The sequence below is a fragment of the Neopelma chrysocephalum genome, unplaced genomic scaffold, assembly GCF_003984885.1.
Source record: "Neopelma chrysocephalum unplaced genomic scaffold, ASM398488v2 Primary Assembly neopelma1_60, whole genome shotgun sequence".
In the NCBI taxonomy this organism is placed as follows: Eukaryota; Metazoa; Chordata; class Aves; order Passeriformes; family Pipridae; genus Neopelma; species Neopelma chrysocephalum.
Genome location: NW_020897715.1, coordinates 3147076 through 3168277, shown reverse-complemented (window position 1 = coordinate 3168277; position 21202 = coordinate 3147076). Strand labels below are relative to the sequence as shown.

The following is a 21202-nucleotide window of genomic DNA, read 5'->3' as shown; positions in this document are numbered from 1 at the left end:
TCTCATCAAAGCTCGATTCTGCATAATTTCTCCTCTGCCATCCTGAGAAACTCCCCCTATCCTTCTTAATCAGAATTACTATCCTAGAGCCAGTGTTTAGTTTATATTATGAACTATTTGAATGAGAAAAAACCTAATTTTTTAAAGCGTTATGGTGACTTACAGTAGCAGTAATACAATATCCACTGACAGTGTAGGACATGAGACTTGAAGGGGATGTAGGAAGAAGCAGTAAGATGTCCTGCAGTCACTGAGTTAATTTCTGTCAGCCAAGCTATCACTGCATAAAACCAACCCTTTTGCAATGGAAAAACAAGAAACTACTCTTCCTGCAGCCACACACACCCACTGCTATCTTAATGTCAAACATCAGCATCTCGGGAGCATGTTTAGCAAAGGAATAAAACTGGAAATCATGGTTCATGTGTTTATGGTACTCCTGAATTTTTCAAAATTAAATGTCACTATGCTGTTGGATTCCAAAATTTGGATACAAGAAAAAGAAAACCTCTGTGTTTAAACGAAAGCCTTGGGCTAATAGAGACTGGAGAAAAACCTCCATCTAGAGTCCAGACAAGGATGCATTGATGTCACGGGTTTGGAATGTCCTGCCCAAGCCCAGAGAAACCATGCCCTGATCTCATCAAACCTGTGCAGAGACCTATTGTACCTTATCTCTCCCCTTGTGTTCCCTGAATCCTTACATTCTGTAAACCGGAATACCTCTTTTTCCCTGTAAATTCACTCCAGATAAAATGGGTTTTCCCCTATGATGTATGTGTAAGACCCCAAATTTGTTAACCTGGGTTTTTGCCTTATGTCATCCCCTGAAACCCCCTGTTTGTAATAATTGTAATAGTTACAACCCCCTGTTGAATATGTAGATCCTAAACCCTTTAAATATGAACTTGTGAGTCCAATAAAGCATTCCAGTTTCTTGCCCCCAAACTGGGATCGTGTTAGCATTATTGACCTCCACGCTATACCATTTAAGTGGGAGATTTCCAAACGTGACCTAAACCAGCACTTCATATTTAGGCAGTATCCATTGCAATTTAAATTTTAAAAAAGCCCCAGATAACTATTTCCTACCCACCTGAATGTGCAGTAAAGGATAATGAGTAAATATTAGTTAAACATTTTCTACTCTTACTGCATTATTTATCCGAGACATTCAAAGTATTATCATTAATCATTCAGTAGCAAAACAGAACTGCATAACAATTAAAAATAAGTACACAAATGAAACCTTGCATATCTCATTTGGCCTATTTATACTTTCTGCGGATTTTAAATTGTAGTCGATATGGCAATTAAAGGATAGGAGAGGCTTTTACAAAGAGATAATATTTTGCACTGGCCTAGGCAAAAAAACCCTGCTTCATTTTTACAATTAGAGCAATAATAAATCTTTCCTGTAAATCCTACACAATTATTTTGAGTCACATTTTCAGAAAATTAAAACATTGATCTCTGGCAACACTTTTGACAAGGAAAATACATAATGCATATTTTATGTATGGTAGAAGATTAATAACTGGTATTTTCTTATTAACTGTTGTCTTTATCTGTGGTTTGCATTATGGAGATTTGGTTATATGCATGCAATTATTGTGAGCACACAGTAAAAAAAAAATGTGTAAAGAAACAGTGGCTCTCTGAGCTTTGGTATTTAAAAAAACCAACAAACAAAACCAACTAAAAACCATGAGAAAACCACCCCAAACACTATTAAGTATCTTCTAATGGGGAAATTCATACTGCAGCTTTTTTCTGAAAAACGTACAGGTAAATAATGTGCAAGATGAAATGAGCCTAAAACTGTAATTTCCCAATAGGTAGGAAAGCCTCTCTCCAGCAGCTCCATGTCTGCTTTGTACTGGAGAACCCAACACTGGACCTAGCACTCCAGATGCCTCTCACCAGTTCTCAACAGAGAGGAAGGATCAACTCCCTCAATCTTCTGACAAGATTTCTCCTAGTGCAGCCCAGAATACTCTTTATATCTGATAATGTTGACCATTATCTAGAAAAGATTAGTCATTAACAACTAGCACTGTTGTTAATGACTCATTAATATTATAAATAGCGTTATGCATTTACAAATAAAGGTTGGCACTTTACAAAAAAAACCCAGGAAAATAATACACATCTTACACAAAATGTTTTTAGGTCCTTTTCTATTTAGACATTATATTGAATGAATATTGATGTCTGTGGTGATTTTGACACTGCAGATCAATGAATGAAGATATGTTTGAAACAGAGGAAATACTTTTTTCAAACATTAGAAAATCCCTTAGGAAGCTTTAAATTGTTAAAGATTTGAGAAACTGAACTAAAACTTGTATTATCTGTTGGTTTACCTTCTCAGAAACACCCATTCCCAAGGAAGATATTAGCATATGGCAGAAACACTCTGTGTGTATCACAAACAACTACTCCTGGTTCCCTGAACAAAAAAAAAGTAGCCTTCCATTTTCTGTTTCTCTCATCAATTATTGTTCTGGTCTTTTAAACTTATATTCCATAAAATTAAACATATCTATAGAAATATATCTGTAGTACTAAGTCCACTGTCAGGACAGACTTGAAATGTGGATTATCTACAAATCTCAGAAGTCACTAAAGCTCTTATGTGTTTAGGGATTTGGCTTTCGTGCCTCTCAGTGAGATCCTTCCCACTTCTGTTCTTTGGCTTCCCGATTACTATGACACATGTTATGTCCAGAGACTATGGAAATTAAGAGTAAGTTCTGTGCCATAAAGTGCACAACTGAGGAGAAATCTGAGGTAATGCCAAACAAAGTACTAATGACAATAAGTACAGCAAAGTTGCATCAGTGTGGAGCTAATTATCTCTGCTGGGACACCAAACTAATCAGCCGAACTGTCTGGCCACGCTGCTGCAGTTGCACTGCTTTTCCAAATTAACCCACTGAGCCTGTCCAGAGCTGCACCTGCTTGGACCTCTGTTGGAGGACCACGGAGCACCAAGGTGTTCAGAATGCTTTGAGAAAACCAGGAGGAAGATGTTTTACGGCCACAATGTATTATTACAATATACTCTGAACTTAAGAAGGGTTTTTTCACAGCATATTCTTGTACTTCTGCTGTTCTGAGTTTCCTGTTCAATCAGCTCCGATTGCATCTTCATTAACAAAATGTCTGGGCTTCTCTTTCTGATGCAGCATGCCCTGATTGAGTCCTTACACTTTAGAAATCAGCTTTTCCATTTTTTAAAAAAAATTCAATTCCACCTATCCGTACGTCTGAGCTTCAAAATACTAGCCTAAAATTTCACCAGAACAATTTCCTTGATATTTGGAAAAAAAGTGCTCTACAGATTTTGCCTTTATTAGACTGTGCTAATGGTTTGATTTTATGAAGCCAAACAAGTGGTTGGGCACTGACTGTTGGAATCAAAGCAAATCCTCTGTGCCTGTCAGACCTTTGAGACTAATGTTCTGCCACAACTATATGCAAAATATGCCAGGCATATATCCACACGTGCAAAATGAAACACTAAATACTGTTAAGCTCTGGATTAGTAGTCCTGTCCTTGAAACAGAAACAACCAGGATAAATCTGAGGACTATAATTATCATTTGCCAGCTACTCAATGTTTCTTTGGGGTTTTTTTCTTGTTTATTTTTTTTTTCTTGCTAGGATATACCTGGGCCAGTTGTCTTCCCTGCTTGCGCTAATTACTGTCATTCTGCTGCTTTGTTCCAATTTTTAATCAACCCATATGTTTGAATTCCATATGTTTTCCCTATGTTCTTTCCTACCAGCTGTAAACTGCAGAACCAAAAAGATAATAATGCAAGGAGTTTAGCTTATTTGTATGTACTTAGTTTTAGTTACCAGTTCCATTTTTATCCAAGCCATGTGACTTGGAGCATCTATTATAGCAACAACACACACCAATAAGATGGATTTTTTTTCACAGAAAGCTTATTTTGAAATAAATATGTGTTAGGTTTGTTATTTGTAGTGACTGCTGTGATTTGTGATTTAATAAAGGCAATTCCAGATGAGACAGGCATATTGTGTGATTGGTGGTGAATTATGTCAACCTCTTACCAACAGTAGTAATGTCATCTGACTTCATGTTACATGAAATGAGTTGCTTAAGAGACTCTGATTTTTCACTCTTACCAGTTTACATCTCTGCTACTATTTGTGCCATGTATGTTTTAGGTATTCAAAACATTTTCAGATGATATTTAAAAAAAAAAACAAAATAAGGTGGCTAATTGACAGTATGGCATTTTCCAGAGCTCATTCCCAAGTAATTTTAAAATAACAACACTATGGATGAGATGGAAGTCATATTTAGAGCTAAGTGGCCTAATAATTTCTAAATAAGAAAAATTCCAATATTTCAGATACATACCAGGCCATTAAACATGATCTAAGAAAGAAAATAAATAAATTTACATCTGAAAGTCTTTTGAAAAGTTTTGTAAGTCCTTTTCTGTTAAGTGTAAACTACTCTCACACTTATCATCATATTCACTGCTATTATTCATCAGGATTTATCGGCAAACCCATCAATCTGAGAAACTTCAGCCTTTCAGACAGACAGTTTTTACTGTTTATCTCATACTTTCTGGTAGTGCACACAATGTTTGTAAAATAAAACCATAACATGAGTTTTACCATTTCTCATAACCTACCACATGTTTTGCCACCCTTACCCCAGTAATGTGTTGTTTACAAATGGAGGGAACTCATCTAAACTGAACCAGCTGTTATGATCTAATTCTGTTTGTTTCATTTACTGTAAATGAGTCTTACTTTTAAAAGATCTTAGTCTGCCTTCCCCTCATCAGTATTTAATTCCTGATGAGCACTGAACAGGAGGCTCGGCACTTTAATATGTAAAGACAACCTTAGGCTCTTTCTCCCTAAATTTAATGGAACAGGTAGGAGCCATAAGACATTTCATAGTATTGCTTAATTGCCTGACTGATTAATTCAGCATTATTTGCCTAAATGCTTATTTTCCATATCTCTCATTAACCGCATAATTGCTAAATTGCCATTTGGCTTCTACTTTGCTCATCTACTGAACTTTCATTGTAACCTGTACACTTGTACCTCAATAACAAATTTTTTTGTTGCCTTCATAAAGAGAAATCTCTAGTTTTACTATTCCTTTGCTGTCTGTCCAAACACTGCTTCTGCTTTTCTTGTTCTTCTTCTGTATTGCTATTTCCATTCAACAGAAATTAACCTGATTATGATTTCTTCTACACAGTCTTTTATTTCACTTACATTTTGCTTCTGTGTAGGTCGACAGGCCTGAAATAAGCTGCTCTATGTGAAATATCAGGCTGATTCAAAAAACAGCTTTCAGAGTCCTTAGTTAGCAAATGTGTCAAGTAAGCTTATGTGAACTGCATGATTTATAACAAAATTAGGGTAAAGAATCTTTAGGGCTCAAGTTAAAGTCACAGTTAGGAGGACAACATGACAGTAGAATCTAGACATGAGGTCAGTAACAGCCCATCCAAGCTTTGCTGTTTCTGTTCTCCTTAGTTGCAGAGGTCCATGTACAGACAGGTAGAGCCAAGTATTGGTTTTAATGGGTGTAGGTAACCTGCTGGGTTTTCTATCCCCCACAAATCCCGCCAATTTCAAATACGCAACCAAGTAAAATAAAATACTTCTATGATGTCCTAGAAAGAGAGCAGGCAGTCTCTAAATAGTTTATGCATGCAAAATTGTCTATAGGGTGTCAGAAAACCTGCTATGGAATAGTTAAACTGGTGTCCTAGGAGCAGAAAAAGCTCAATCTGAGCAAACATTGAATCTCATGTAGATTAAGCCTCACAGTTTAATATGCTTTCCACTGCTTCTCTTGTTGTGGATGTTAGGTATATGACTAATTTCATCACAGTTTTTCTGTGTATAGGTAGGTAAACAAACGTAACTCAGCCTAACTTAAAGTTTGCTTCAGTCCCGTTCTGTGAATTTTTTTCCTGCTAAAGTCTTTTAAAAGAAATCATTGCACTTCAGAAGTGCAAAATAAGTTTTCAACCGAGGATTGAGAAAGTAATAGCAAGTTACATAGGTGGTATATATCCACTCTAAATTTTTTGTTTACAAAGTCTCAGCAACCATCATTTCATTCCCTTGATCTCTTATTACATAAACAGATGTCTGACAGCCAACTGAGCTGGTTTATGAAATCTCTGTGCTCCCATAATTCCACGCTAAATCTCATCAGCACAAAATACTTGTTTACTGACTTGAACTGATCAAACATTCTAAATTTTCCTTCTGTGGGATGTGTGTGTTAGTTGCAGACACGGTTTTAAAGAAAAAAAAGATATATACAAAACTTCCATTGTCCACACAAAACTGCCCAGTAACCACAAGGGAAATTAATTCACTTGCAGAAAATACTCATTTTGTTCCACTCTGCCTACCTGAGATTGTTGTATGAATTGACAGAGACAGACCTTGCCGTGAATTGCAATCTACCAGTAGGAAGCTCGTTTGCAGAGAGCAGACATTTTATCAGTCCAACAACGTTTTTGGATTTAAAACCACAAAAAATTTTAGTCTGTAACAAACTGAAAACTGTGGAGACCTAAAATAGTTCTGGTTGAAAAGCCTATGCAGGTTTTGCCACTTAAAATAATGAAATGTAACAGTACTCATCTGTTGTAGATGCTTACATCAGACAAAGAATAGTTTATCAGCATCTTGACCAGCAGGTAGAGGCCAAGAGGAAGGGTTTTGTCCCTGTGCTTCATAAATTATTTCAAAATATATTTCACAAATAACCGTGTGGATGTTACTAATTGTGGCTGTATTCACAGACTCTCATTGCACCTCCTGCAATGCCATGGAGCCAAAATTCCTACCATGCTATACCATCCCAGATACACCTCCTGCACCCAGCACGGTGCGAGCATCCACAGCTATTAAGAAACTCTCCAGTGAATTTTCTGGCTGTCAGACCCCAAAGGCTGGTGTGGTTTGCTTGTCACACCCCTGCTCTTTCATATCACAACTCACTGTCCCTTCCTCTCCTGCCTGATGAGCTTTCTTGGAAGCCACACATGCAGCCCACACATGCACTGTCCTGTCCTGTCCTGTTATCGTGTCCACTGGACACTCAGTGAGGGTTGTTCCCCTATTCCAGGGGAAACCTCTGCAAGACACTCTTTTGGTGCTGCCCACGGCACACCTGGGGCTGCCCCCAATGAGTGGCCCTTTTGAACCTGTCATACCCATGTTATCTCTGAGCAGCCCCAGATTAGCTGCCTGCTGCAAAGCGGAAACAAAGAGATCACATCTGCCCCAGCAGGACATCCATAGAACACTTCTGAGACAGCCTCATGCATGTATGAGAAACCAGGACAAAATGCAAATCCAGTAGGACATGTACCTGAGGACAATGAGGAAATCCCCAAAGGGATTGACCAGGCAAAAACAGAACACCTGTCTGTTGAGCCCATGAAGTAGAAACTGTTTTGAGGAAAGCCTCACGTGGAAAAGGGGAATGGGGATCGCACAGCTACCTCTGAGGACATGGCAGACAGTAGGTGTGTGCCGTGCAGCTCTCCTTTTCCTCAAATCTGTGTTGTTCCATAGAAAGTTTTGAAAGTCTTCAGCAACTGATTGAGGAGGGAGAAGTCCACTGTGTGCCCTGTGCTGCCTCCAAGACTAAGTCCTGACTCGTGGCTCCCCGGGGAAGTGGTTGTAGCTCTTGATGCTTCCTCATATGCCTGGGGATGGACACACTCCACATCCCAGGCTCATGGGGAGACATCAGCGTCTGCAGGGGCAAACTCTCACCTGAGGCTGCCATCACCTCACAGTCCCTCTCCACCTCCTTTTGGCCCCCTCCTTGCTGGTGTTCTTCTCAGCTGCAGGGCCACAAGAGATGCCCAAGGGTCACACAGAGTCATTAGGAGCACATTTCAACTGAACTTTACTTTTGTGTGAACCACAGGATGTCTTGTCAGGGTGGCTACAGAAGGCAACAGCCTGAGCCAATACAGAGCCCTGAAGAGGCTGGATTTCAGTGATTTAACCTGTCTTTCAAGTCTCCATTCTCACACTTTTACCAACAGACTTTCATCATCATTCCGGTGGTTCTGAAAAAAACTTTCAAAATAAACTTAATGTTCTGAATATAAAGTGTTTCAACACATTATTTTTTTTCTACTATTTTTTTCCTCCTGCTGTTAATAACGGAATGTGAGATTGATGATACAAACTTCCTGGGTTTTTTAATTGCATATGAATGTTTAGCATTGTCAGAAAGATGCTCCATAATGGAATCATACCAAAAATAAGTTTCCTCTTACTAAGATGAACTTACTCAAAATTTCTACCTATTTCTTTCACAATTCACCATCTCTGTTATAACCACTAAAGTTCAGACTAACCTGAGAGGAAGCACTTAATAAATATTCATCAGGACAGTCAGAGAAAGTATGATAACAGTGCACAGCAAGACTGTGTCTGTCCTAGTAATGGCATGTGACTCTTCTGCTTCTTTTCAAAGTTCCTTTCCAGTTTGTCTTGGATAAAAATGGATAATGTGAGGTGAATAACAGAGAATGAGAAACTGGGAAGGCACATCATAAAGCTCATCAGAATCCAATAAAACTGAGAGAGAGCATATGAAGAGTGCATTAGGTTAGAACTTAAAGACAAAAATGATTGCAGAGAAAGAAGTGAACTGTAATCTTCATTTGCAATTCCAGGCTAGGAAAGTGGAAAGTTTATGACAATATATTGCTGAAATACACCAGAAGCTTGGGAGACTTTTGAGAAGAAAACTTATGAATATCATAAAATAGTAGATGTCAGTTTTTACCAGTACATACTGAACTGTCTACGAAATATAAGAAAATAGAAGCCCAGGAATCTTCTAGGACTTTGCAAAATTGTAATAAAAATCTCCATATTGATGTGAATGGACAAGGGCAATAAAAATGACATGTGTTACTGACACCTACAAATCTACTTGCAAATTCTCAAGACAACGAGATCTAAAACAGAGACAGTGATTAAATCCTGGTAGCTCACAGAGGTGGGACAAGATAAAGAAATTAACCACTGTCCATTCCCTGACTGATTCCAGTGAGCCACATCAACCAAGTACACTCCTAAGCAGAACCCAAGAAGTGTTGGGAGGGGCTTGAAAGCTGATGGCACCTCATCCTCCATGGTATTGTAGCATCCCTGAACAGACTGCCCAGATAAGGGCATTTTCATGCCTGATTGCTTGGCAGACTTACTCACATCTGGGTACTGGTTGCTATGAGATTGAGTTTCAGACTGAAATCAGTTTTAGCAATAAGAGACTGCAGAGAATGCAATAAGTTATAACTGTACATATGTATACATGTATGTGGTAAACATACTGTAACAAGCAATTCAGCTTTTATTTGTTCAATTATAACTTATCCTGACAGGCAGTTCTTAAATAGTCCAGATGAGCTGAAACTGCTGCAGCACAGAATTGAGTACCCCATGATGTCTTTCAGTACCACACTGCAGGCAACTAAATTTGGATGTCTAAATGTAGCAAAACAATTCAAATGCATAAACACATCTATGTAGAGCTGTTCTAGACCACAGAATACCTGGAACACCTGCTTAGAGCCGTCATACATGACAGCAGATCTGTGAGAGATCTGCAAAGGGCCATCTTGGGATGGCAGAATACCCTAGGATGTCTAAAATGCTATTAGACACCTAATTGTAAGCACTTGAATTGTTCTGTGAAGAGACCATTCAGCTATGAATAGGCAAACAACTGGTGTCATTTGGCAGTTTGTGAGGGTTTTGAGACATACATTTATGTCTAGACTGCTGTTCCTCAGTGGGACTCCTCCCAATACCTGCAGAGCCTATTTTCAGACACCTGAATCCTGCTCTGTTCACCTAGATTCATACTAAGAGTATTTAGGCAGAATCAATGCACTTCTGGGAATCACAACGGGAAAGAGAAGTTATGTTTGAGAGATGTTAAGAGTTAATAGAAAATGTATGTAAGTTTAATGTAAAAACTACTCTTCCATGGATCTTGACAATGTCTGTGACATATAAAGATTTTTTTTCTGCCCATGCCAAAGGCAATGTAAAATGAAGCATTTTGCTGAACTAGTATTTTCTGTTATAAAACTAATATTTTGCAGCAATGTTTTTCATCAAATATACCAATATATATCTATTTTAAAAAGAAATATATTATTTCTTAGAAAACACCTAAATTACCATACTGTCCACAGTTCAGGAGGGATCATGGGAAGACATGACTTCAGACCTTTCCAATGCCTACATGCTCCTATTTAAGTCTGATCAGTTGACCTCAGAGTAATATGAAGAGATGAGACTGACTTACTCCCCCAAGCATGGCCTCATATGGACTGGAACAAAGTGGAAAAAAAAACTGTCGTAAGCCATGTTTTTACACTTCACCTCCATGAACTCCTATTTGGATGTAGAAGAGAGATTCTGAAAAGCAGCCTCTGCCAAAATCAGGACACCAGATGCCACACTGGAAAATTGCCTGGTTGATCTGTGGCATTTGGAGGCAATGAAGGGAAAGGCCATTGCATCAAGTGAATGAGGACAGAACTATACAGAAAATAATTTGTGGGTACTTTACTGAATTATGATACACTTACAGACTGTGGCAATTGGATTTCTCTAAACCTTCTGTACTTGACTGTAACTTTAACATTCTATCACTATATTTGTTGAAAAATATTGCTGCAAAATATTAATCAAAACAGATTATGATTGAAATGACTTGTTCAGAAAAAAACCACTTTTTAGTGGATTTGCAGAACAAATATATCCCACACAATAAGATTTCTTCAAAATGAAAAAGATATTTCAGGAAAAAACATCCAATATGTATACTACGAAAGTATTTACATTTGCTTTTTTCATTACTGTTTTACATTGTCTTTTGGCATATTAGTAGTGGCACATAATCACACAGGCTACAGAGTGAGAGATTATATTATAATAAAATGAAAAAAAAATCATATGATAGCCAAAATATTACAGAAATGAATAGCTCTGGTCACATTTGGGTAGCCAAAGGGAAATTCTGACATTGGCTCCCTGCTAAGCACAATGGAGAGGAGCCTTTAAGGAAATCTTTATGGACAAAAGAGGGAGATGTTCAGTAGTCCATATCTTTATTTTCTTGTCTCCCTTCCAGGGAAGAACACAGAATGCTTATTATTTAGATATTTCTACTTTCAGCTGGGAGAGACAAGAGTATTATAAGAACATAATTTGTGTTCATATTTTTGTGTTTCATATTCTGTTTTCCAGAAAGATGTTTTTCATAATGGATTTTGTAACAGGACCAGTAGCATCAGAGGAGCCTATTTATTCAGATGTTGAATATGTTTCTCTTAAATTTAGAATTTTTGTATTTTTCACAGCACAGAAAACACACCATAGGACTGGATTTACTTCCTCTGTGTGCAGTGGCAAAACTGAAAGTTGGAGCAATATGTGTCTCCTTCCTATACATCCCTCACAACTTGGGAACCAAATTTGCTGAGTGGTCTTGATTTCTCCAGTTTTTCATAGTAAAAAACTCACATTTAGCAACTGAGAAAAAAAAAGTATCATGTGAGACTTCAAAATTTTAATCAGTTACCTCATTAGAATCTTCATGTTGTAGAATCTTGTGTCCCTGTAAAAAAATGTTTAGGACATTGCTGTTAGTACATTTTTAAGTAAAATCCCACATACACTTACAAAAATCTCTTTGGTTTGCATTTTGTTGGAACTCTGGTTTAATGGGAAAGTGGAAGTTAATTAAAAAGAACAAAAACTGCTCAATAATATTTCCACATAAAGAAAATATTATAACAGCAAAGTTTATGGACAACATGGGCATGCAACTGACTTTTTAATAGTTACAGCCACCAAAATATGCAGCTTACAATCTTTTACTTGTTAAAAAGTGTAATTCACCTTTAAAAATTCAATAGTGTAGTATAAACACAATGATCAAAAAGTCCACAACTGTGATAACAACTATGGACTGATTGAATTATTTCATACATATAAAACACCTGATCATGCAAATTGTGGCTGAATATAAACAGATCAAGAGAACAACCTCATACCTACTGAAAGTATCCCTGTGGTTCAACACTTTCCTTAGTGTAAGGTGATAGAAAGGCTACACAAAAGGAGAAAAAATCCTCCTGATGGTTTCCTGGAAAACCCCAGCACCCGGGGAGACATTCCCAGAAACTGATAGAAGGATTAAAACAAAGAAAGGAGTGATAGGGAGACAACAGGGCCTTTTTCCCCCGAACATCCTGGCTGCTGGGAACTCTGGAAGTGGACCCTTGGGCCTATTTCATCTGTCTATCACCCCAAAATTAGTTTATTGACTACAGCCACTCAAACTGCTTAAGAAAAAGGTATAAAAAGAGATTGGACAGGAGGAAAAACAGGGGAGAAGTTCCATCCACTCTATGGAGGTAACCAATAGACTACCTTTTTCTCCCTCCACCTCCTCGGAATGCCTTGGGCGAGCGGTCACTCTATATACATACACTAACTTTACTTTTGCTCCATAGCACTTTAAAATTTTTACTTATTACCTCATGGTAAGTTGCTTTTGCTCTAGCGTGTGTGTGCCTATGCTTGGCTTTATTATTACTGTTACATAGTTTGTGTTTTTGCAGTTAGACCCTATTCCAGACACAACGAACCCCATAAATTGTCACAAATTTGTATTAAAAAAATGTGTTATTTCGTGAGTGACTCTGTTTTTAGGTGCTGACAGTTTCATCGACGGCAAAAATAACTCATAGGAGAAACCTGCTGAGGGGTTTTCCTACTGCTATTAAGTGCAGCCCTTATATAAAAAGGTATCAAATGTCCTGTCCGTTTCAGTGAACCTGTTAAACAAAGGGTCTCATTCGGTGAGATGCTCACAGGCTGTTTTGGACATTAAAAGGCTTTGATTTCCTGGGAGGGGGGGCACTGATAGACCAAAAAATAAATTAATACAGCTTGGACAGTAAATTCCTCTTTTCTGCCCCTTTTAACATGACACTTAGAAAGGGACTGCAGCTAGTTAGTAACAGTACTTTATTAGGGTGACCCATCCAGCTCCAGGAAAAGAACTACATATCAGGCCTAGTAGCCTTATTTTCCCATGAATACCACATGAGCAAATACAGAAATGGAAGAATATTAATCTTGTACAGTAGGTAAAGGGGGATAGAATGTATCTTCTGAAGAATAAGAAAAATATCCGGGCTGATGGGGGAATCAATACCACTTGGTTTATAAAGGTCTATACAGGTACATAAAAAGAGGGGGAAAAAAATCCTAATCCTGGTAAAGATTTGTTTAGCAATACTGCAGCATGAAAATGAGCACTCTCTCATGTCTCCTCGTTGAGTCAGATATAGTTATTACATGTAAAAGTGTACAAATTATCACACTGTGCAGCTACAAGCTCAACATGGTTTGCTTCTCATCAATCTCGAATCACATCTACTGCATCACTTTTTTGGAAGGCATGTTCATTTAAGGTCCTGGAAAAATTATTAGGATTTTTATCTTCCCCTTCACTGAAACTAATTAATATAGGCTCTACTAAATATTTAAATTACTATTGGTGAATGATTTTCATGCTAATATGTGTTTGATTAATTTATTTTACCTAGTCATTTTTACAAGTGAGTTGTGATTACCATGTATGAATCAATCTCTTTTGAATACGTACTTCCAATACACTAAGTGGATGCAGTAAGTCACTGTGAACTGCATGGTTTTGGGGACACTTTTTTCATAATGGGTTGTAAAAGATAATGTTTGCAATCAGTTTTCTTACAGTTATATTTTATCATCCAGTTTTCTGTCTCTCCCCACTTTCCACTTACAGATTCCATTGCATTTGGTCTGTTAAAGGAAAATTTATTTGGTAACAGTCTTCGGATTGATGGTAGAGCTTGTACAAGATGACACACTTCACAATAAAGCTATTAATTACCACCCCTGGTTGTTCGGGGGGAAAAAACAAACGTGAATCTGCCTTAGAGTTCATGTACATTTTGTTTAGTCAGCATCCTTTGGCAGGAAAGAGAAATGCAGTGGACTGTTTAGTGAGCTGTTTACACTTTGTGTTATACAGAAAAATGATCAATCTTTGACACAAAGTAAACTATTGGAGTAGAGGTGGAGAATCATATCCTGGGCTGCATGAAAAGAAGAACAGTTAGCAGGTCCAGGGAGGGGATTCTACTCCGCTCTGGTGAAACCCCACCTGCAATGCCTCATCCAGCTCTGGGACCCCCCATATAAGAAGGATGTGGAGTTGTTGGAGCGAGTCCAGAGATGGGATAGAAGAATTATCAGAGGGTTAGAGCAACTCTTGTATGAAGAAAGGCTGAGAGGGTTGAGGGCATTCAGCCTGGACAAGAGAAGGCTCCAGGGAGACTTTCTAGTAGCCTTCCAGTATCTACAGGATCTACAAGAGAGCTGAGAAGTACTTTTTACAAGGACAGGACAAGGTGGCATGGCTTTAAACTGAGAGTAGGTTTGAATCTGATATTAGGAAGAAGTTCTTTACTGTGAGGGTGGGTCAGACACTGGAGCAGGTTTCCCAGGAAAGTTCTGGGTGACCCACCCTTGGAAGCGTTCAAGGGCAGGTTGCATGGGGCTCTGAGTAACCTGGTCGAGTGGAAAGTGTCCCTGCCCATGGCAGAGGGATTAGAACTGGATGATCTTCAACCCAGTGCATTCTATGATTCTGTGATTTTATGAAAGTCACTAGAAATCTTGAGTTATTTCTTGGTTTCTAATTAAACCAGACAGGTCTCTGATTGCTACAAAATTCCAAATAATAGGCCAGAACACACTGTCTTTACATCCAGAATGCCAAAAACTGAAGGGACTAAAAGCTGAGACATGTTTCAGGAAATATGGTTAAAATTTTATATTTAGATTAAATACTTATAAGCAGTGAAGTTCACTGGGTTTGGGTATCCAAAGAATTGTGTTGCCTGGCAAAAGCAGGTTTAATATAAAAGTGAAAGTAGAGCAAAGATCCTTTTCAAGGTTCACTCTTCTACTTACTAGATGGTTAAAGCACATAGAAAAAAATAGGACTAAATTCTACAATCAAGAAATCTAAAATTTATCTAAAATGATCTAAGTGGAGGCTGCAGATAGAAGAAGTATAAGGATGGGAAAGGGTAAAGCAAGAAAAGGAACAAGGGAGACCATCCCACTGAGTCACAAGGTTCAGGGTGGAGCCCCTTGCCAAACTTAGCCTGGGACTTGGCCAATGGTTTAGGCCTAAAGGTTTAAACAGCACTTAAGTTTAACAGCACTGAATTGATAACTGAAGATAAGAAATTTAACAACAGATTCTATAGAATTTACTATAAGCACAACAGTAACTCACTTATAGGCCTAAATCACATATTAATCTAATGTACTCAAGAATCACAGAGAGCAACATTCACAGTACCTCTGCTGTGGTATATTCACACTCGCACACACACAGACCTAAAGAGTCTGTACAAAGCAGACCCCTGTGAAAAATCCCCCCCCAGTTCACTGAAGTACTCACACTGGATGTCTTTGCATCTTCCCAATGGGCAAAGGGTTGAGCCTTGAGGAGTGGGAGTATCAGCCAGGGCTCTGTCATTGGAGTTCTGCAAGTGCAACAACCTTGAGAGTTCCCCAGCCCTGAGAGGTGTCCCACTCAGAGGGAGGTTGCTGGTCACAGCCCTCTGCAGTCCAGGATAGCTCAAAGGGTCTCATTTAGGACCACAGCCTATAGGGTCACAAAAGAGTTGGCTTTAGTCATAGTAATTTTCCATCCTGGCTGCAATTTAGGTCAGTAAATTTCTTTGAAAATTCAATAACAACAATGTTGTTCCACTTGGGCTGTTATTCAAAAAATAAGTTTCCAAGGCTGTTTAATAAAAAAAACTCAGGAGCTCATTATACAGCACTAGTTCCTGGGAGCAGACAGTGCTTCTGGTAAGCTCAGGAGGAGCTGAGCCCACGTGCTGTTCATCAAGGCTGAGGCCTAATGAGCATTTCTAAGATCACAGTATGGCCCAAGGGGGTGTGGGGGGGTGTACCACCACAGTGTGTATGTGTAAAGCGTGTTGGAATGCTCATGACATTTATCAAGAGCTCAGCTATTATCTATGTTTGAATGGAAATGAATTTTATTGACTTGCAAACAAGTGGCCTGGGAACATCCATTCTTCAGATCAAACGTTGCACAAGAATTATACCTTACTGTAAAATATGCCAATTAAAACATAATACACAATTACAGCACATATAATTTTAGCTGCAGTATTTCATTACACAATATTTGCAAAATAGTTTTAATTATTGGGCTGATTTTTTAATCACTAATCTCAAATCTTTAGAACTAGTCAAGCTGAGAAAACAATTGCAGTGATCAAACAGAAGATCCAGATTTAGAATACTAATGCTACAGTTTTGACATGAATTCTGATAAAAGGATAATTGAGTATTCCAAGTAAAACATTCTGATATTTGAGTTACATGTAGAAAATACCAAATCTACCTTCCTCTCCTCTTCAGCAACCTGCCCTTAGATGCAGCATTAATGAAGATGCCTAATTATTTTGACAGATAAGAAAAAGTATGACATTTTCTCTTTCTCAGAGATTAAAGACGTGTACTCTAAAAAACACAGTGGTAAAAACCTGATGATGATGATGATGATGATTCAGCTCAGAGTTCTTGACTTTTGTCACAACTGACATTATGTTTAACACATCAGTCTAATCAACAGGATTTCTTCCCAAGATGAAAATGGTATTTAAATAATACTTCTGTATGATTTTTACCACAAAAGGCAAAATATTATTATTATTATTATTATTATTATTATTATTATTATTATTATTATTATTATTATTATTTCTTCCTAGTAAAACAGCTTCTGAAGAGTGAGGCCACAAGACCTGAATTCTGATGTAACTCTGTGGTTGTTTACTCTGTGCATTAGGCAAATGAAGCTGTCTGGCTGCTGCTGTGTACAGTTTCATTTAACTTAAATTAAAGGAAGAGATTAAAGCATGTTTCCACAATCAGGCTGATTTGTAATTAAGTATAAAACTGTTATATATACAGTATTTATGATAGTCTGTGGGAAAAAATTAGAAAAGATTCCCTATAACAAGAAAGCATCTACAGGATCTATTTTGGTGTGATAGGAGAGGATAAAGATGCATTGGGATTATTCAATGATTTATACTGTCTGCCACTGAAACAGAAAGAAATCAGTAGCATATTTAAAAATATATGTATAATAAAGTGTAAAACATAAAGTATCTTCTACCTTGTCCCACTGAAGTGTCTTTCAAGTGACATTTTAATGGGCTCCATTCACATAAAACTTGTTTTCTTCCATATCTATAGTGCTGCATCATCTTCAAATACGTTTCTTATTAACACCAAGCTGCAATCCAGAAATGTGTGATATATATTGAAAGGCTGAAAACATCACTTCCTCCTTTCTAAATATACAACCAAGACATCATTTACAATATGATTCAAAACATAAAGCATTACTCCAACTAAATATAAAAACATTTTTAGCCATAAACTAATGCTGTGCTATAATATTTACCAACAATAATGCATTAATTACCACAGCCACAAGCCTGTGGTTATGTGAATTCAATCAAGGCCGATCATAGCTCTATATCAGTCCAAATTAAATGAAACCCCAGCTTTTTACTATAGCAGTTCATTACTATAGCAACCTCTGAAATAGATGAAATGCAAAACTGTAGGAAAACTTACAGCATCACTGCTGGGAACAGAAATTTCTGAGTATGCTTTTCCATGTAATTTTCCTTTTCAACAGTCTTCATCAGCTTCTGTGACAGAAAAAAAAACCCTGAAATGTGAGTAAAACAATCTTCTATTACTTTGGGGCTTTTGCTTGTTTTGGTTTGGGGTTTTGAATTTTTTTTTTAACATAATTATTTAACATTTTTCTTATCTCTTTTAAGAATGGTTGTTTGTGGTGTTTTTGCATTCAGAACTGGCAATTGTTTCCCCAAATGAAAATAATAGAGAATGTCACTTAAGTTTAGAAAAATATACAAAAACCAGAGAGCAAGTAAAAAGAAAATAGGTTTAGGCTGAAGAAGCAGGCATGAACTGCCATCATCAAAAATCAAAGTACCACAAAGATTCTCATCAATCAAGGATCTGCTCCCAAAAAATACTTGTTTCCTGGAGAAGAATGTTAAAATAGTGTCTGCTTGAGGAATTTATAAATAAATCCAAGTATTCTCATGCTTTCTCTAAGGAGATTGGTATAATCCTACCATAAGCAAGCTCTGTGCCTGTGGACAGGACACAAATGTTTCATGTTCTCTAGTAACTATAATTCATTACCTCTTCTCCATATGAAGCAAGATGTGTGCTACACATTTAAGTTACTTCTGTGTCTGCAATCCAGGTAAGAGAAATATGCAATTCCTACAAGCCATAAACCTGGCCACTACAGTTGTTGAATGCATTTATTGATTGCACAAAGTCTGAAGGAAAGACTGAAAGGATGGGGGGTAAAAAGCAATTCATTGTCACTAATTCTCAGTTGAGAGGTGATATGATGTGTGCTGAACTTAGTGGGAGTTAAGACAGATCATCTCCAGTTGCTCTTTGACTTCCTTGAAGACACAAATTACTTGCTCGTACTGCAGGCAATGGGCACAGGGAACTACAGGGGCAGAACTGCTATTCTTAACTCAAAGATGAAAGAAGTGTCACAAGAACTCCCTCCCCACCTTGAACTTTTAATGTAGCGGGGAGAAAAAAGCAAGAGCAAGAGATATTGTTTGAATTTGAGACACTTCTGTAATTCCAGTACTGCCACTCTATAATCTGGACAAGGCTTGATAACTCAGCACTTCTTTTGTAATAGTCTTTGCTCATATCTTCTCTTAGAGAACAATTTAATAAACAATATCCATTACAAAGGCAGTGAACCACTTATGTTAACTGTAGCTCAAATATGCCTTTCTTACAGAAAGACATTAATATCAGTGACAGCTATAAACCATATGGGGGTTTTTTGCTTGTTTTTTTCCTCCTCCTCCACTTTTTTTTCTTTTCTGGTGCTAAAATGTATAAAAAGGAAAAAAAATACAAAAGAATAAAATACTAACAAAGCAAAGGTACTGAGAATAAAATCAAAGTTTATTTTTTCCCACACATAGTTTTCTCTTCATTAGCCTGGGGACATGCCACTCTGCATGCAAGCAGCCAAAAACTTATGACAGAGTTCTCTACTTTGTGTTTAGTTACCTAATTTAGCTACATATGGGCATATGTTTTGTAACTTTCTGCCTCTTTGTTATTCAATGTGATACAGGAAGTAAGAATGCTTTTCATTTCTCTCAATACTGCACTACACATCATATATATCTAATATATCTAGCATATACAGGGTGTAACCCCAACACAAAGCTCTAAAATAGCAAAGTATAAATGCCAGCTAAATGTCGGTTAAATTGTAGTGTTGATCTATCTTTTTTTAAGTTATAATATCCGTCATGTAACTAGAGTACATAGTTTTTTGCTTTCCTTTACAAAAATAAAAGTTTTGATGAATGATTTAAAAATGAAAGCAATCAAGCAGAAGATAAAAAACATCATTAAAGCCTCAGGCAGCTGATAACTCAAACAAATCCATATTGGTTGCTGCCCTGCATGGTTCGCCTTTCAAAGCACCAGAATCTGTGTGTTCTGCTTTTGAATATTCAAAATAAACTTCCTCAGTTTTTGATCTAGAGAAGAGAATTTATATTCAGGAACATGGGACAGAAGTGCCATCTTGCCAGGGAGCATGGCAGGATGGGGCTCAGCCCAGGTGGGGAGTAACAGAATCACAGAACCATTTAGGTTGGAAAAGACCTCTGAGATCATCGAGTTCAACCACTGATCAAACACCATCTGGTCAACTAGACCAGAGCACTGAGTGCCACATCCAGTCATTTCTTGAGCACTTCCAAGAGTGGTGACTCCACCACTTCCCTGGGCAATGCCATTCCAATGCCTGACAAACCTTTCTGTGAAGAAATTCTTCCTGACGTCCAACCCAACCTGACATCCCCTGGCACAGCTTCAGGCCTTGTCCTCTTGTCCTGTCACTCGCTACCTGAGAGAACAGGTTGAAACCCCACCTGGCTACAACTGTCTTCCAGGGGTTTCTAGAGAGCAATAAGGTCCCCCCTGTGCCTCCTTTTCTCCAGGCTAAACACCTCTCAGCTCCCTCAGCCCCTTCCCATAGAACTTTCTCTCAAGACCCTTCCCCAGCTTCATTGCCCTTCTCTGAACTCGTTCTTGCACCTCAATGTCTTTCCTAAAGTCAGGGGTCAGGACTGGACACAGCACTCGTAGGGTCTAACAGATAAAAGACACACCTGGGTGGCAGGCCCAGAGCAAGGATTCTTTGTGAACAGAGGCTGGATAGCAGAACACAGGCCTGTGAACACATTCACTACTTTTGTTCAAATAAAGCCAAAAGAAAGATGAAGTGTGTAAGGATTTACACCAAAATAAAAGTTGTTCTGGGAATATAACAATTTCAGAAAATCTTTTGGGTATTGAATTAGATGGTGTTGGAAAGAGACATATACTGTTTTTAATAGACTGTAGATAATACTTTCCAGTAAGGACCTTAAAAAAACCCCAGCTATTTAGATTATCAATAGGTAGTTTAAGTAGGTTCAAGTATTTCTTCAAGTGAAAACAGTTGAAAACTAATGGACATCCCCTCTAGTGAAAAAGGAAAAAAAACCCAATGGCACCCAATTGAGTTCAATATAGTAAAAGTCAGGATGGGGAAAAGGGACAACATTTAACACCATTGAAGCATATGAGGTTCCTGTACATATGATGTGAGAGAAGAAAATATCTTGAGATTATGTCTAAAAACATCTAAAACCCCAAAAGTTTAAAGTTCCGTAAACTTGTTAATATCTAAAAATATGGACTATACATAATGAATGACAGAACAGTACAAAAGGTTTTGCCTGTACCCAGTAGGCATGATCTCCACAGTTTACTTCTGTATGAATAAATAATGAAAACTTCCTAAATTTAGAAAAATAAAGCCTTTACACTAGGCCAGCTATCTAAGCCCATGGGCCAG

General features: G+C 37.8%; 1 long non-coding RNA gene across 1 annotated transcript; it reads right to left on the bottom strand.

The window, feature by feature from the left end:
- Positions 1-1914: 1914 nt before the first annotated feature.
- LOC113966667 lies at positions 1915-17485 on the bottom strand. Its single transcript, XR_003533914.1, has 4 exons — positions 17372-17485; positions 13868-13935; positions 11663-11698; positions 1915-2026 (listed from the first exon to the last, which is right to left on the bottom strand). It is a non-coding gene; the product is annotated as an uncharacterized LOC113966667 (long non-coding RNA).
- Positions 17486-21202: the final 3717 nt, after the last annotated feature.